General features: G+C 38.6%; 1 protein-coding gene across 4 annotated transcripts in view; it reads left to right on the top strand.

Moving 5' to 3' along the window:
• The first annotated feature begins 299 nt into the window (after positions 1-299).
• The window catches only part of TMEM131 (transmembrane protein 131), a 100321-nt gene continuing 82906 nt past the window's right edge, over positions 300-17714 (top strand). For all 4 annotated transcript variants that reach the window (XR_774888.1, XM_010575772.1, XM_010575774.1 and 1 more), the window contains exon 1: positions 300-411. The gene's annotated coding sequence lies outside the window, so the exon portion shown is untranslated. The remainder of the gene's footprint in view (positions 412-17714) is intronic.

Raw genomic sequence — 17714 nt, 5'->3', positions numbered from 1 at the left:
TCCCCCTCGGGGGGGCCGCGGGGTCCCGCTGCCCGCCATGCGTGTGTGTGTCCGCGTGTGTCCGCGCCCCCCCACTCCGCGCCCCGGCTGCCGGGGGGGCTGTGTGTGTGTGAGGTGGCGGCGGGGGGGGTGGTCGGTGACGTTGGGGCGAACTTGGTGGGGTTTGTCCTCCCTGACAGCGGCGGGGATGGAGCTGGAGCTGCCCGTTGAAAAGGAGAGAGGGGAAAGAAAAAGGAAAAAAAAAAAAAAAGAAAGAAAAGGCTTTCTCGTGTCGAGCTGGTTTCCCTGCGGCAGGCTTCCAGCTGGAGACCGAGCCAAGCCAAACAGACGGGCAAACCTGCCTGAGAAAGGGCGAAAATGCACGCTGGAAGTGACAGCGAGACCCCCTTTGCCTCCCCGAACTTCTGACAGGTGTCTGACGCCTTTGCGAGGTCGATGGCGTTTTCTCTAAACTTTAGGGAAAGTCAGTCGGGGACTTTTAAACTTGTAGTGTCTTTGATTTTTGGCACACTGTCTTTTCATTGTGGTTTAACAAGGGAAAAAAAAGCCCCGAGCGAAACACCTAAGCATATTCTGTAGCATTGCTGAGAACGGCTTTCAAGCATTTCCAAGGTGCAGACTCAAGGTCTACTTTAAAGTGTGGCAGTGTTAAAAAGAAGCAGATAATTGTAACATATTACAGAAGTACGTGAAACAGATTTTCTTAAGCTGACATGAGAATTTAGTTTTCAAGGAAGTTGCTGCACTGGAGGAGTATGTATCACATGAAGATTGAAATGTATCAGGCCAGATGAGGTCAAGAGGATGAAACAGAATAAGAATAAAAAAGAATAAGAAGGGTATGGAATAGGAGTTTAGCAAGGAGGCTGTAGTCATGTCTCTAGACCAGACTTGAGGGAAGAAATACGTGCATTATTAGGATGCATCAGAATAAATGTAGATATACCCTTCATTTTCTAATGAAGGACTCCATTTAAGTAATTCCTAGTAACCTGTTTGTACAAATACGAAGATGTTGATATTAAGGTGATTAAAAAAAAACCAATCCATTTTGTGTCACAGCCACTCTTGTTCACTTCATTTTGTCTTTGGAGAATTTAACATTCAGAAAACAGTGTAAAGAAGATATAGTATCCCTAGAGTGATGAGAATTTCTAAGAATCAGTTCAGTCTGTCATGCGTTGAGGTACTAGAAAAGCTGAAATGCTTCAGAAATACCTATTTTTAACTCTGATTTTGATTGCATTCCTTTACAGGTAATAGCTTATATGAGTTTGAGATTTATCAGTGTTGTTGTATACTGGTATGATGGAATTGGATCATGCCCTAAAAGCTGTGACAGCTGAGGCCACGTTCATCTGTGAAGGAGATACTGTTTTTTCTCTGTGGGTTTCCTTGTCATTCCTAGATAAACAAAGGCAGGTTTAGATTCATAGAGTTTGAACAGGTATGATTGAAGTCCTTCAAGAAAATGGAATAGTTTGTACTCATACCATTTTCTTCTATAGACATAGTCTATTAAAACTTATCCCAGCAACACTCTTGTCACTTTCAAATTTTTGATTCTCATATAGAACACAGATTGTTTTTTTTTTTTTCTTCAGTCTTTTCTGATTTCTGACACTCATTTTTTCTTCCCAAGTTTTCTGCTGCTTGAGTGTAGCATGAGTGGTTCATTTAAGCTCACTGATAAGTCTTGGTTTGGTGTTTTGGGGTTTTGTTGTTGTTTGTTTTGGGTTTTTGTTTTTTTGTTTTTTTAAATTAATCTTCTATGGACTCCTTAGAAAAATTCCTTGACTATCTGCATTTGTGGATCACATGTTGAATACTGTTGTCTTGGAGTCTTCCTTTTGCTGAGTGCAATGCCTGTTTATAACCTGGATAAAAGATCAGTGGAGTTTTAAAGCAAGACAAAGTCAAAAGTGACTTGTGAGATCCAGTCCCACTGATCTTAAACTACAATCTAGGTGTCAGACTGCAAGGGGCAGTAACTGAGCATAGGAGAAGGACCAGCTTGGACAGTGGGCCTGTAGACCAAGGTAGGGGCTCAAATGAAAGAGTAGTTCAGAAGAAAGGAGGGGGGAGGGTCTTTCAGGCTCTGTCCCTCAGTGCCTTAGCTTCTACCAGGGGATGTCAGGTTAAATATAGTAAGATACAGTTTAAAAAAAAAAGTAATCTGAAAGTGAGGAAATAGCTAGGAATATCCTTTCCATCTCCCAAATGTGGACATACATGTTTCACTACAGCTGCAGGAAGGAAGCTGTGGAGAGGGAGTAGAACTGAGGTTGTGCATTCTGTACTGTTTCTACGCTGCTGAGTCAAAGGTGACTGTAGTAAGACACAGTGCAGTATATATTCCAGAGAAGCTGCTACAGAAAAAAATGATAGAAGCAGGGGCTCAGATGAATGGTAGGAATGAGGGAAGAATACATAGAATATCTCAAAGCAAAAAATAAAGGTGGAGGACACTATTTTCTTCTTACCTTGCATATGCATGAGGAGAGACTGGGGAAAGATGGAGGTGATGCACAGAAGAATATGCTGCCTTCATGCTTCTGTGGAGAAGGAGCAGCAAGCAGTTCTTTATGGAGCTGTCACGAGTAGGAAGAAGATTGATGCTGGATTATTCCAGATTGACGTGACTGCTTCTAGTCCCCCATCTTAGTTAAAGAGTTTGAGGGTAAAGATGTAACATAAACAGCTTTGCCATTTGTCTAAAAGCAAAACTGAAATCCTTTGTGTATACAAGCTGTAAATCAAACTCATGGGAAACAGTGGTACCGTTCTGTGCTGGAGAAATAGAACTTGTGGACAGTATCTGGTACCTGAACAAATATGAGAGCAGAGAAAACTGCATGTGGACTAGCCAAAAAAAACTGACAACATCAATTTCAGACTAAACACTGATATGTGACTTTTTTTTTTTTTTGTCTAGCTGGGTCCTCAGTGCCCCTGTATTGCTGAGAAATGAGTCAGACCGAGAAGGTCGTACAATTTTTTGTTTGTTTTTTTCACTGAGGAAACCTGTGAACCCAAAGAATGACATGGCAGGAAAAAAATGTGCATTCAGTCTCAAAAAGCCTCTTGCCATTTAGGAGAGGCAATAATAACAAGAGTTTCTTTTACAAATACATACCGGTTTTGGGCTTTTTGTAGGCTTATCCTTTCCTAGTGTAATTATTATGTTCTGTATTGCCACATGGATTGAGGACAACTTTCGGTTTATATTTGAGCATGTGTGGTTTTTGTTTTGGGTTTTATTTGGTTTGTGGGGTTTTTTTATTTATTTTTGAGATGTTGGGGTTTTTTGCGGGATGGGGGAACGACATAAAACAGCCTTCTGGGCTTCAGGTTGAAGGAAGCCATAGTAATGCCATAAACCCTATGGTCAGTAAAATATTTTGAAGGCAAATGTCTATCATCAGTATCCTTTTTTACCTGAGAACTGTTTTGTGTTTTTTCCTTTATTTATATTAATTTATATTTATTTATATATTTAAAAAATCTTTATTTTATACAGAAGCAATTTTTTTTTAATCACTTTTTATTTGACCAGCTGACTGAAAGCCTGCTGAGACTATGTAGATAGTTCTCTTACCTACCCACCTGCTTAAAAGATCAGTGCAATTAGAGCAAGGTTGATATTTAGACTAGGTTCAGTCCCTAACTGTAGCTTTTGAAGTTACATCTTGGTGCTGGATCTGGGAAAAAAAATCTATTTAAACATCTAAGGTCAGTGAAAATGCAAAATGTTCTTGTTTTTTCTAAAGCTTGACACATTCTCTGCTAACATCCTAGAAACTTAAGATAGTTACTAAGTGTAAATGATAGGTAAAATGATCATGGAAGAGTTGAAGGGAGATGTCAGTAGAACAGTGCACTGGGATGCTGGAGTTCCATTTTTTGTTATTCTGTCTAATCTCAGGCAAGTAGCTTTTCCTTTTTGCTTTTTACCAGTATCTAAAATGGCAATCCAGGATACTTCATATGAGTATCAAAAGTAGACTAATGCTGGAAGGTGATGTGGGAGAAAGCTTATATGTTTAAAATAACATTATAAAAAAACCTCTTCACATATACTGCTTGTTTGTCATACACTTCTGTCAGAACTAATATGTAGCATGCTACCATTTATTTAATGCTAATGTTTTGACTCTGACTTAAATCAAAATGTTATCCAGAAAGAATGACCTCAGTCAAACTGAAAACACTCTAGTAGCACATCAAAGTCATGAACAGTGTGGGGAAAACACAGTGAATAGAAATTGACTGTGCTATCTCACTGTTTTTGAAACTTAAGTATGGGAGAGCTGATTAGATTTGCACTATGTCTTTGCTCTTGTGAATGATAAATATTAACCATGTGCTTGGATTGAAAGGTCTCATACTTGTCTGCAGAATCTTTGGGCTAAGTTAAATATAAGGAAAAACTGTAATGCAATGGACAGGAAGTTGAGACCCTGTGTTCTGCATGACCTTCTGTGTAATCTCAAAATGGTTGCTATTCCCTCCTCTGCATGTCTTTCTCCCTCACCAGTGTCCAGTTATATTGCGTGTGTGAGGCAGACTGAGGTACCCTCACCTCCCTCAGGTGATTGCCAGTGTTGCAGTATGGGTTACTTGAGTCATTTGGCTACATCTGCACATGTTAAAATTTCAGCTGTTTGCAGTAAAGCTTGGACATTTGCAGTGTGGTCACTTCAAGCAAGCAAAACTGGGTAGGTTTTGAAATAAAGTGATAAATGTTATGATTCTGTGGTGTGATTTACTAAGTTTATAAATATAAAGAATCTTTCAAACTGTAAGCGTGGTAAATCACCTGGGAGTTTGACAGTGAATGGTGGATGTTGTGGTTCATGCGTAACCAACAGTAAAAGTTGTGTGACTGAAGCGCAGGCTAGAACCAATTTGGTTTGTTCCTGTGTTTGTAGGTTTGCAAGAATAAAATTCAGTAAAGATCCGTTTTATTTCTCTTGCTAGTAACTGCTATCCAGTGTGGTGCCTCTGACTTTGTCAGTCTACAGCATGAACTTACCTGGGTGTAACAGGAGCTGCGAGAAGGTGCCTTTTTTCTCTGAAAGACAGCATTTGAAGTAAATCTGCACTTTTCATGGTAATAAGTGGGGGTACTCAGAACTGGACCCGCTCTGAGCAGGCAGTTGGGCTGGAGACCTCTAGGGTCATGTCCAGCCTGCGTTATCCTGTGGTTCCAAAAGGTGAGCACACTGGGTGCTTATTACAGAAGCAACTGATTCGATCCATTCACCTCTGGTAGTCACCAAATTTGAGCTTAAATGACAGTTATTTTAAAAATCCTTTTTGTTTTTTTCTGAAAATTTGTGTTAGCATTTCAGCATATTTAATTATTAATACCAAGACAGAGGATGCAGAATTTTTTCTTGCATAGGGAGCATCTCAGTGTGTTGCTGGAGTGGCCTTTATTTTGTGATTGACTTGTTTGGCATTAGTAATCTACCTTGTTAATTTGGAAATAGGAACACAGTTCAACTTAGTTTGCTCACTGTCACCCACCTTTCTAATATGGAGGAATTCTTAACAAACAGTCCAGATACAGAGGCAGTAATTCTTGCCACCATCTTCACTGTTTCCGTTTCGTAAAGCTTGTAAACTGAAAATGTAGATGCCTGATTTAGGAAACCAAAGGAACCAATGACCATGAGAGTTAAAGGGGAGGTATTTATCTTTCTAGTCATAAATACAGGCAAAGAATAATCCTGTGTCAGATAGGGGTTTGTTAGAGGCAGCTGATAAAATTTGAACATGTGCTGCAAGAGTGTTGGTTATTTCTGTTTTCTGAACTGTCTACATGGAATAATTAGTGATTTACTGACTGTAGCAAGGATGTGATGCAGCATCTGCATTTAACACTTCTAAAATCTGTTTTTAACATTTTCAGATTAGCAGGCTTGGATAACTTGTGCTCTGGAATATTAAAGGGACTAAATCAGCATTGTGTGCACTCATGCTCTCTCTCTTTTTAAAAACCTTGGATGTAATGGGGAAATAGCAAAGAGCTGAAGGATTGCAATGTAATTCCACTCTCTGAAAAGGAGAAAAGAATTGAGGAGTTTTACACTAGTTTAAGATTTTCCTGCTACACTTACCAGATCTATCCTCTCACTAAGACTGTCACAGAAGCATTTTTAATAGTTCTCCTACTGCCTGGAATGCATCATGATAGAGAACCATCCGAGAACAGCGGGAGTTTTACTGTAGATATTGAACTGGTTTTAAGGATACCTGAATGAAATTTAATGAAAGGAGGTGTACAGGAAATGAAACTATGTACTTAACAGCTCCTTCTGTCTATGTACTGTATGAAGTTACATAATGTTATTTCATAGAACTATTTAGCTGACTGTAATACAACATGCTTAGGTTTTTAAAGTTATTTGATCAGTGTATCCATTAACTATTCTTCGTAAAGCAATCTGTCCTAACAATGGCATCTTGAGGCTTATCTGAGGGTTTTTTTCAGTTGAACATCTAGATCTGTGTTGGACTGTACAGATTTGGTGTAACAGAATGAGCACAGACTATTTAAAGTTACTTAAACTTAAAAAAATCCCAAACAACCCTTGGTTATAGGTTGTTGGGTTTTTTTGTGGTTTTTTTAAAGTTATTTAAGTCAGAAAGTACAGGTGATAGTGGTGTTAAACAGGTTAAATCACAATTTGAGGGAGTGATGATAGAATAGAAGACAAAGTTGTAGACAAGCATGGTACTGATTTAAATAATTGGAAACACTTGTTTCCACTAAACCTCTTATATACCCATTGTTCATCAGCTTGACTTTCCAGATCCATAGATCTGAAGCAGAATGGGGTCCTTGTAGAGGAGGGTGGTACTGAAGAAGAAAATGGCTGAGTTCTCAAAGAGAAGGTTTTTAAAGAGGGAATTTTAGCTTTTGAAAACAGATATCTTTCTTGTTTCCCTACAGGCATATACTCTGTTGGAAACATCTCAAGGTAGTTTCCTCAATGTGAAATTTGATGGCTTCAGCATAGTTTGATGTGACTGGCTTATGAAATTTCTTTAATTTTGTAATAGATAAGCTGCAGCCTGAAAATGTCTGGCTCAGATTGAAGATGATAGAAGATACTGATATTGAGATAAAGAAATCGGCTATTTTTCATGAAATCTGCTTCCAGTAGGGGATTTTTGGGTCCCCCATTTGAGATGTTGATACAGTATGTTAAATTAATTTAAAAACTGGTTATCTGAAGCTTGTAAATAAATATAAAATCATCTAGCAATGCAGAAAAAGTCTTAATGAATCAGTGATTTACACAAAAATGCTGTACAAATATTTGCAGGTAGAATTTGTAGATAATGATAAAAACTATCCAGGCAACTAGATAAACTGCAGGGGGTTTGGGTTTGGTTTATTCCCAGCAGTGGTTCGTGCTCTACCTTGGAGGCTGGTTACAGCGACTTCCTCCTGGCTCTATTCTGGGACCTGTCCTGCTTAATATCTTTGTCACTGATCTGGAGTTGGAGTGTACCAAATCTAAGGAGCTGTCAGTATGCTCAGGGGCAAGGCTGCATTTCAGAGCGATCTAAACAGGACAGAGCAATGAGCTGACAGGACCTTCATGAAATCCAAAAAGGACAAATGGGAAGCCCTTCATATGGGACAGAATAACCACTTGCATGGGATACAAGCTGGAAATGCTATACATGAGTCAGCAACATACCCTGGCAGCATACAGGAGCACAGCCACTAGTCTGAACAAAGTGATTATTCCTGTTTACTCAGCACTTAATAGACCACACCTAAACCACTGCATCCAGTTTTGCTCTGTACTGTCCCACTGGAAGGTCGCAGAGACGGTCGGTGGACACATGACCTATGAAGAGGCTGAGGAACCCAGAGCTGCATGGAGATGAGGCTTTGGAGGGACCTCGTGGCAGCCTGCCAATATCAAAGTAGACATTATGAAGAACATGGAGTCAGACTCCTCACAGAGATGCGTGGCAGGAGCCTGAGAGACAATGGTCATAAAGTGAAACAGGGAAGGTTTGTTTTGCGCCAGGACGTGCTGGTCTGTGATGATCCGAGTAAGAAAGGCACTCAGACACTGTAAAATATTATTGAAAATGCTATTTATTAGAGCTAACACTATAAAGAGAGAATAGTATAGATAATCTTGCATCTCTTTTGATGCTGGGAACCCTGAGTTGTGCAGCATCAAACAGGCCTCCAGTCCATGTGCAACATACTGTGCAGACCCTGTCCATAGAAAGGGTTAGCCCCTGTTGGTCCTGCAAGCTATTGTTGGATTTCCTTACAAGAAAACAACTCTATTAATAATTTCTACTGTTAAGCAGAAGGGATGCTTACATGAGAACTTCTAGTTACACTTTTAGATAAAGGCAAGGCCACCCAGGTGGCATAATTGCCAGTAGCAAGTGGGAGCTGCCTGCAGGCTCCTCTGTTAACAGTGAGCCGGCTGAGCTCATCCTGCAGCCAGCGGGTATATGCCACACAGCACCAGCCTGAAGGCCAGCCTGTACATGCTGCACAGCACGGGCATGGGCCTGTTCAGGTTAGCTCTTGCATGGATCACTAACTCCTCCATGTATCGTGGTCTGCTGGTCAGGATCACTACAGTGTTCTGGCTTGACATAATGAGACTGTATTTCACCATGAGGGCAGTCAGGCATTAAAACAGATTCCCTAGGGAGGTTGTGGAATCTCTGACCTTGGAGGTTAGCAAGGCCCAGCTAAACAAAAGCCTAAGCAACACCGTCCAAATTCAGCGTTCACCGTGTTCCAGCAGAAGGTTGAGCTAGATGACATCTTAAGGTCCGTTCCACTCTGAATTGCTCTGTCTCTGTGTTTTGGATCTCCCTCCTGATCCTAAAAACTGGGTTGGAAGTTGCAATAACTTTGTTGCAACTGATGGGAATATCCGCAAGAGGGGAGAATTCTGTGTTTCTATGTAACTCCATGGTGAAATCAGTGTTATGGTAGTAGTAATTTAGATATTATTTAGATAGAAGCGGAGTTGTAATTGTATCCGGGAAGTTTCGTGTGTTGCTACATCACTAAAGAAATGTCATAACTGAATTAAAAAAAAAGACCCTGTTGGCTGTTCCTTGTTTCTGTATTCATGAATCACATACGCTTTATTTGTCCCCTAGTTTTCATGCTTTCTCTCGAGAAATTTCTTTCAACAGGAATATTTGTATGCCATCTTTCATGCAAAGGTTAACATAGCCATTAGTTTCCACCTTTGCTAGCTGCTGGTAATATAACAATAAATTGGATTGTGGTTGACATGTTAATATACAAGATGTATTAAACTAATACTTAACAATCTGGTATATCTGAGAAAATACCGAAAGATCTCAATATTGAATGTTGCCAAGTTTGGCTGTTCCTACTTAGTCCTTACTGGAAACTATTTTCTTCTAGGATGTTTACTTTGGTATTCTGGACACGTGTGTAACTTCAGTCTGTGGAGCCATCAATGGGCATAAATGACCATTATCTAGCAAGACCATTGTCCCCAGGCATAATGCTGCTTAATTTGGTGATAGAAAGCACAGACGCTTCTTGCCCTCTAAATTTTTGCTCCTAAATACAAGATAAGGGAGGTGTGTGGGGAACTTTTATATTATGGTATAGCTGCTTTTATATACAGCTTGTCAGTTGCCTTTCGTATAGCTTAACTAGGTCATGATCTTCCTAAACAGCTTTGGCTAAACTGTATCTTCCAAAATAATGAAAAGATGAATAAATGCCTTGTTTTGGGCGGAAACCTGGTTATGTCTGATGCTGAAGGAAAGATCATTTTCACTGACAGAGACTGAATCTTCTGCCAATTAGTACTACTGAATATCATTATCTGATGGAGAAAAGACTGAAACAAACTTCCAGTTCATCAGGGAAAATTTGATCAGAGTTCCAGTACTTGATGAGTCCCATGAATTCTTCCTTTGATTAAATTGAATTTCTCTAGGGAAAAAGGCGTTGAGAGTAAGGAACTCAGAAATGGAATAAAAAAATTCTTTATTTAGCATGATTTAATTGTGCTTTAAAAGTACCTGTATTGGGAAAAAGAAATTCTAATACTGAAGCGCCATTTAATCTAGCAAAGATGTGCATATTTAGGTTGAAACTTGGTGCTAAGCATTTCAAAGTAGAAAGGAGAAGTATTTTTGAGTGAAGATAATTGACTGTTATTGACTGTTAAGGGACCACTTAGTGATGTTGGGTATTTGCAGTCTTTAAAGTAGAACTGGGTGTTTCTTCAAAACCTATTCTGCAACTAAACCTAGGGGTTTGGAATCATTGGGTGAAATTGTGATCTGTGTTGCGCAGGGTGTAAACCTAGGCCATTGTAGCAGTTTCTGAAAGAGTCTGACCAGAAGAGAATATTTACTTCTGAGGGGGTAACTGCTTCCAAGATATTTTGGGTAGGTGAATTTCTGCGGTTAAACATACTTAAGCATTTCATTTCCATATGCCTACTTGGCACCTTTAATTTCTTATTAATGTTTTCAGATTTTTTTCCCCAAAACTGGAATTCTCCTATTTTGTTTCACTCTTCTTGCCCTATATTTTATTTTCTTTGAAAACTTGCTTCAGTTATTCTTTTCCACCCATTTCGTTTCTGGCTTTATCAGATGTTGTGGCCAGCTTTTTCCTGCTGGTCTGTGTTCCCCCATGGCAAGTCAGCAGACTGCTTTGCTGAACAATCAATAAGTAGCATTACTGCTACATCATTAACACTAGAGCTTTAACGTTAGGCTTTTCCTACCTTTTCTTGACCTTCGTCATTGTATTTATAGACTTCCTATGGTAGCTGATTAAGCATTATCTTGCTGCTCTTCTACTTGTCCTCCAGGCTTAATAGCTGTTTCCAGTGGACACTGGTGGAACAGTTGCCACACGAGCACAGCGAGGGTGGTGATACTGTGCTCCTTCTTCCCAATAATTCTCATCTCCAGTTGTAATTTAGTCTTAAACAAGTTGCAAGTGTTATGCAGCAAAATCTAAATTAATGTGCTGTCCAAGTTCCCTTGTTGTTCTATGAATTCATGCAGTTCCACCCTGATAAGTGACTAAACAAAAAACGGGGGGGGGGAGGATCAGGGCAGGGAGGAGAGCAGAACTCTTATCACCCAGTAGGCCACTGTTTATGTGTCATAACTTTGGTTAAGACCAGTGTTACAAAGCATCCTCTAGCAGGTAGCAGGTAGGAGTAGGGATTGAAAACTGAGCAGTGTCCACAGAGCATAAGCTGTAGGTTTTACCAGATTGCATTCACACTGCAGCAGGACATTTAGATGTTGGGACGTATCCGTCTGCTGCTGTCATCTTCCTGTTCGGAGCGGGGGGGGTGGTTGGAAACTCTGAAAATCCCATCCTCCTTCCTCTTTTCTATGGTGTAGAGAACAATTCTTGCTCTCTGTGTAGGTTTATTACGGTCATTAATCAGCCTGGATGTACCTTTTCAGTAGGTCTTTGCACTGTGTTGGCACAAGCCATTTTTTTAAGTGGGTTTTGTGGGTCTGTTCAGTGGCTAATTTCCTAAGAGTGCAAGTCTGGAAGGCTGATGTTAATGGTAATAGTTACAATTATTGTCAGTTAATGCATTGTTCTCCTGAGGCTGCAGAATCTATGAGCGGACTATCATTTCTTGTAGACTATGTATTAAATGTTTCTATGTGCTGAAAAGGTTAGAATTCCAGTAAGTCCATGTCATCTGCACACATCAATTTGCAGCAAGTAGTAAAACTTATTGCCACAATTAGAAGTTTATGATCTAAAATATGAGAACTGAAGTGTGTTGAAGATTTAAGAATAGTTTGGAGGGGCTGCTGCTTTCCCCCTCTCTAATTGCAGGACAGGTTATCTTGTTTTTGAGGTTAGTTCCAATTAATTTTATGTCTGTACAAGCTCAATAATGACAAATTTATAGATGTATAACCTAATTTAGCATATTGAAGTTTTAAAATATTTAAAATTGCCATCATTAGAAAGAATAAAAAGCCATAATTTGTATGGCCCAAAGCCAGAAAAAAGGATGCTATTTGCAGATGTTGGGATTCTCTTTATCTTCCTTTTAATTTTTTTCCCTCTCTTTAAATGATTTATGAGAAGATTCCATGAATATCAGAAGTATTGTTCTCTTTGGCTTAAAAATGATGGGTGGTAAAGTCTTTCTCCAGATGAGAGAATTATTTGTCCTTTTTTTTTTTTTTTTTAATTTATTTAAAAGTAAGTGTTCTCGTTCATACAACCCTATGAAACCTTCATGAAAAAACAGAATAGGATGTTATTTCCTGAGAAGCATTTTGGAGCCAGCAATTAAATATCTTTGGAGGAACAAATGAAATTATTGAAAAGTTTAAAAGTAAAGCACCAACTTAAAACAAATGTTTTTAATACCTATTTTAAAGCATCTAGCAAATGTTAAAGTAGTATTTGGGTTTTGGTTTGTTTTTTTTTTTAAAGTTAAGTTTTATGATATTTATTGCTGCCATCTGAAATAGACCATTTTGTTCAATGGCAGATAACTTTTTAAACTCTTACTACAAAACAAGTCAGATTAAAATAAAAATTGCTCTAGCTGAAGTGGATGAAAATGCAAATTTCTGTAAGGTGGAAATACAGGCTGGGTACCGAACAAGCATCTGAGAGTAAAGGTATTTGATTAATGTGTGATTCTTTTTTCTGTCCATCTGAAATAATCTCAAGTGATTATTTTAAAAGAATAACTAAATAAAAGCAGACTGCTAGGTGTAGTATGTGTTCCTTTCAGTGAGCTTTTTTGTTTCTAGGTATGTTTCTATAGTTTTATTGCAAGGATATATCTATTACACAACACATCCAGTCAGTGCAAACTCTGTAAAAGAAACTTTCAAGCAGTTGCACCATCTTTTGAAGCGTGAAACAAATGTCATGAGCCAGACGTGTGAACTATGTCTTCAGGACAGAGACCCGCTTTCTTCCTTTCTCAGACTAAGCGGTAGCTTCATTGTCTGTCCGGGGTCTGTGTTCTGAATCAGAATTGTGCTGTCACTTTCTGTTTTGTGGCTGGCTTTAAGAACTGAATTGATCACTGAATTCCTAAAAATCTGCATCAGCCTTAACTAAAGGGAAAAGAGATGAGTGAATGAACACAATGTGACAGCTCTCCTTACTAGGAAAGGGCCTTGCTGTGTAAAGAAGCTTGCCTTGTATCTCAAGTCAGAAATGACACACAAGTAAGTTAGCGAAAGATTATATGCAGACTTAGTTGGGTAACAGTGTATACACTCAACTTTGTGCTCTTGTGTGCAGTAAAATACAAATTATTTAACTTCCCCCCCCGTGGAATAGCGAGTTGTGCGCTCAGGGATTGCAGTGCAAATGATCTACTGTCTCTGTTTAGCTTGTATTAACTTGCGCATAGGTTGGTGCATATGAACTTATTTGAGTATGTGTTGTGTAAAGTCATAAAAATAGTTTTTTTATAATCAGAAGTAGAAAAAGAGGTTTTTAATGAAAATTCTCTCTTTGTTATTTAGCTTAATATATTGCTTTTTCATTTCACATGATGATTAAAGTGCATTATCTATGAATGTTTCTATTTCAAGCCTCTAATACGTAAACAGAAAATAAAAATTTGGCAAGCTGGCTTTTTAAGGGGTGGTAATTAGGGGTTTTAATAAAGAAAAAAGAATGAATATGTTTCTATGTAACAAGACTTCAAAGTGAGTTATTTTTGCATGTGATCTTTACTACTTTGTGTGTATTTACTGTCTTGGCTGTGGTTGCTCTTCCAAAGGTCTGTTGAAAAAATGATTAATTTCCCTTTGTTATGGACTACTGGAAAAGAAATGAGTGAATTTGCTATGTAAGTATAAGAGGATTTAGCTGGAAAGGTAGCATGCTGGCTAGTGATTTGCTCTCGGAGCCTCTTGCCTGAGATTTGCTGGCTCATAAGAGAATGATCTTTTACATTTCTAGTGAACAGTCACTTGTTGTGATGTAGGCTGAAACTCAGGCTGATAGCTACACTGACTGTCCCATCTTGGAGAACAGGCCTTTCTTTAAACAGCTTTTATTGTGTTGAACACTGAACTAGGATGTGTTTCTTGAGGCTCACCAGACTTTTCTACTCTTGAAGCCGATAAAAATGGGTGCTTGCATTACAGCATAATAGTTTTCCTTTGTCTGTGTGGTATTAAATTTTTTACAGTGTTATTTTCCTTTTGTAATAATGTTATTTTATCATTCTACATCCACCTGCCTGTATTTCACATGCTGCTCAGTTTTCCACTGTTCAGGATGATTGAAGTTGTGTGATTGCACATAAGCAGTTAATTCACAGTCAAAGCTTTAAAACCAACTCGTCCAGTTTTAGTTGTGCTGTTTAACCGGTAGTGATACAAATGCTATAATTACAATTACATAGACAGAAGCGACTGACATTTAGCACATTGTAATTGGCTCATGCGGTTATAGTTACCTTGAAGTGAGCTTAGTCATTAAGACAAAGGGTTAGAAACTGGACTTTTAAAAAACTTAGTGTAAATTAGGAGAGATTTAAATAATTGATCTGTCCCTATTTTAGTGAGTTGGGACACTATTTCCAGAACGTGGAGAAAATTCATAGACTAGATGATACTGGACTGTATAAATACAGCTTATAAGAAAATTGGTTTAGATAAGTTAAGGGAGAAAACAGTTCTTACAAGCATGTAAGAGGATATATAATGATCATTAACATAAAAATAAATGAAAGCACTGTGTTGTGGAGTAGCTGTTCCAGAACTAAGTAATATTTCAGAATAGTGGTTTTTCTAAGCATATATGCCAAATATACACTCCTATTGAAATGAAGAAATTGTCAGTGGCTAAATGAAAGAGAAAACTTGCAAAGGCACCTTAAAAAACAGATCTCAGTCAGAGTAGGCCTCATAACCTGTAAACCATGGAGAATTTTTTTTATCATTGTGCACCAAGAGTCTTGGCATATTCAGTCGTCTCACATTACATGCAAATTTATTCTGTCATGTGTAATTCAGGCATATCTAAAGACTGGTGTTAGCTAAAGTGATTTTTGATATTAAGTTCCAGTTTACTTTGGAGAAGTGTAGGACTTAGATTTTCTTCTTGTTACTTGATGCTTTATAGGTCTGTACTTTCCTGATTTTAAGCTAAAATAAAAAAGGCTTGGACCAGAGACAATTAAAATAGGAATGTGTTTGAGCAAAATTTAGCTGCTAGCTATATAAACTTGTGAGAAGATGCTGCTTAAGCTTTGAGGAATTTAAGTGAATTCAGTATCTCTTTAGGCCACTGTTTTTTCCATTTTTGTTACTTTAGGTGTTTACCATCAAGCACTGTGATGTTATTGGAAAAGGCTGGGGAAAGCATTTAGAAATCTACTGGTAATAATGACTAGATAGTGTTATTACACTGTGGTTTGGGGGGCAGGGTTTATGGCTGTGGTGGTGGTTTTTGTTTTGCCATTTTTCAAAGAGTTTGTAAAAGCTTAGAAAATGCTCTCTGTAGAAAAAGGTGTTTTGGAGCAAGTGGAAGGACCTACATTCATAGTCTTTTTCTGATATCATTTATGGGCTTTTCATAGTAAAGCTGACTTAAGCAAAGAAGGTGCATTTTAGAGGCTGTAAATTGAAAACAAATAGAAAATGAAACTTACAGTATTTTTAGTGTTTGCTGTTGCTTATGTCACTTCGGTTGACAGTGACCTTCTATCTGAAAAGAGGAAACCAGGATACGCAAGCTAGAAGCTGGAAAAATTTGACCCTGAAATCACTTAATGTCCTAGTAGTGAGAGTGACTGAAATTGTCACGGATTCTCATGAATCTGATAAATTTGCTTCTTGCGGGTGCTTGAAAGGATAAACATTTTCTGCTGAGAGGGATCTGTGCATACCACTTAGAATAAAATATTCTGCTCAGTGTAGGTGAGGAGGAACGGAGACTGATTTTTCTGGCCTTGTGATCTGTGGATATGAATCTTCATCCTTTTCCTTCTTTGGGCCATGAGCATGCTAATAACATTTAAAGTTTGACTAATAACTATTATAATCAGCCTGCAGGGCTTAAATTGCCTGTAGGGTCAGGAAGAAATTATTTTGCTAATGTGTAATTTGGCTTCTTGGCTGCTGATTTGTGCAGTGGCAGATCATGCTGTAACAGCTGAAATGCTTCCTACCCCGAATGTTATGTAGTGCCCCTCTCATAGCAGTTGCTAGTCATGTGGCAGGGGTGACTGAAATGGCACAGTCAGCAGTTCTTCATTTGCTACAGTTTACTATTCCAGAGTATTAAGGTGTTGGCTACAGTATTAGACTGATAATGGAGCATGGTGGTATCAGCCTGGACTTTGGGAAGAAGTTTTTCCAGGATAAATTGTTAGGGGCTTTGCAGAAACAGTCATCTTCCTCTGTAGCATGGGGAATGGTTCACCTAATAAAGCATGCCCAAGTGATCTCATACTTAATTGCTTGCAGTCTTTTGGCATTGGTAATAACCTATTCTGTATTGGTGACATACATATTTTGTGTAAAAGGACAGAAAAGGCTGGTTTTGGACTTGCACTGCAGAAGTTTGTGAACTTAGCTCAGGTAGTAGAAGTGCAAATGGTGAGCAACTGCTTCTAATTCTGGAATGGGCAAACACCCAGAAGAAAGCATTCTGTCTGCTCTTTGGGCACTGTCTGTGTTTCACTTTGAAGAAGCCTTTGTCCTCGCTGTGGTTCATATTGGACAGTTTGAGAGCTGCTCTTACAGGGATTTGGGTGATTCTTTATGACTCGTCAGTGGAGCTTTTTTAAAATGTAATTGGCTTTGCTTCATTTGAATGAGGTGACTAGTTGCTTCATCCTGACTTGAGAGCCTGAGAAGTCGGTTGCAAAAACAAGCTTTAGTCTCGTGAAGGTGTAGGTATTTGCTTGTCATTTCCTTGCTTTGATGGAATAACTGATAAAGTAGAAACAAAGGCTTGAAAGTTAGTCTAAAACAAAGGAAAAGGTATAACCACAGAAACTTCATCACAGCCTCAGTTGAGATGCGACTGCTGCGAAATGGCCAGCAGCCAAGCTTTGCAGTGCGTCTGACTTCACCTGGCACTAACTGTCATTCTGCTTTCTGAAAACATTTCTTAAATGATATAATGATGAATGGCACTTCTATTTAACAGTGTCACCCGCTCAAAATGTTCTGTAACATCTGTTGCTTTGTTCATAAGTTGCAGCAGAGATGAAGTAACTGAAGAATGGCTGAGAGTGTTTGGGGTTTACAGAAGGGCCGCCTGCATTCAAGCTGTCTGAGTAGAAAGCTTTGACTAGTTTCTGTGAGCTTCTGTGTGTGTTATCCTTGTGGATATTGTTGCTACTTTCTGCTCTTTGTACCTACAGTGTATCATATTTAAAACAGGGAAAAAAGTGTTGGGAAAATACTAAGAATTTGTGAATTGATTAAATACCCTTTTAATGTTTTACTGGTTGTTGATAAATTATGAATATAAAAAGCTGTTTTCTAATGATTTTTTTTGTTTGTGCCTGATGTCACAGTCAAGTGCTGTGCATTCTTTGTTTCCCAAGCAGAAAGCTAGAAAATGAAGGAATGCCTGAAAGCCCAACCTCAGAGGTGCAATTCCTTTTGACTGTTAGGAAGGTGTGCTTGTATTGACAAATTCTTTTATTAAGTTGTGATTGTTAAAC

This window comes from Haliaeetus leucocephalus, unplaced genomic scaffold, assembly GCF_000737465.1.
Source record: "Haliaeetus leucocephalus isolate CR32 unplaced genomic scaffold, Haliaeetus_leucocephalus-4.0 Scaffold495, whole genome shotgun sequence".
In the NCBI taxonomy this organism is placed as follows: Eukaryota; Metazoa; Chordata; class Aves; order Accipitriformes; family Accipitridae; genus Haliaeetus; species Haliaeetus leucocephalus.
The sequence above is the reverse complement of the archived record's forward strand: the minus strand, read 5'-3'. Positions and strand labels throughout refer to the sequence as shown.